Here is an 899-nt window from a genome sequence, read left to right as displayed (position 1 = left end):
GGGGGGTACGGGGCCAGGGCGCTCTGGTCAATAAGATATTGGATGCCAGCGGGGCGGGGCTGGCGATGCCATCAAGCAGCGTTATCCACCCAGCCAGAAATTGAATGTTATTCACACGTCGATATCAAAATTATGCCAGTTTTGAAAAAAAAAAAAAAATTAGGACGGCGTTCAGACTGGAAATTTGTTTTAGAAAAACTGACTGGACGGATATCCGTATGGCAACTTTGGTGCTCTCTTCGTCTGACAGCTGTCGTTTTCTCATCTGTTTTCCCCCTTACTCCATTGCATACTTGTCAGTAGAGAGGAAATGGAAATGGTGAGTGAGAGAGGGAGAGAGAGGGGGGGGGGGGCGGCCGGGAGTCCGCAGCCGAGGTGAAAGATGGTGAAAGTGCGCAGCCATGCGCAGGTCGGGAGAGGGGGCATTGCCAATGGTGCCAGGTGAACCGATTTGCAATCATCCTCCGATGACGTCACCCCATGTCACACACGATCGCATGTTCGAGCCCGAGCTCCAGACGATACAGCGGCGTGCACTGAAATTTATCAACGCCAGAACACCTGTAATAATTCTATGCTTTGCTCTGTGCGTCTTTGTATGTGTTTAGGAAAGTTGTGGCGTTTCATACTTTCACACAATTTACAATACAACACTTCTCGCTATTACCTTGACGCGTCATGGCAAGGAAAATGACGAAACCTAGTAAGATTAAAACTGTCCATCGAATGTCGGGTCGAGCACGCTGACCGACAGCAGTCGATCTACAATCGTCAAGTTACTACGATTTACGTGGGTGACACTCTGGTTTTGATTCGGGGAAAAGATTTTTCTGCGAATCCATTTTGACCGGATCGTCTGGAGGCTTACTCATCGACAATCGACACTGGGAGGGGGGGGG

This window comes from Frankliniella occidentalis, unplaced genomic scaffold, assembly GCF_000697945.3.
Source record: "Frankliniella occidentalis isolate FOCC.00 unplaced genomic scaffold, Focc_3.1 Scaffold23, whole genome shotgun sequence".
Classification (NCBI taxonomy): Eukaryota; Metazoa; Arthropoda; class Insecta; order Thysanoptera; family Thripidae; genus Frankliniella; species Frankliniella occidentalis.
The sequence above is the reverse complement of the archived record's forward strand: the minus strand, read 5'-3'. Positions refer to the sequence as shown.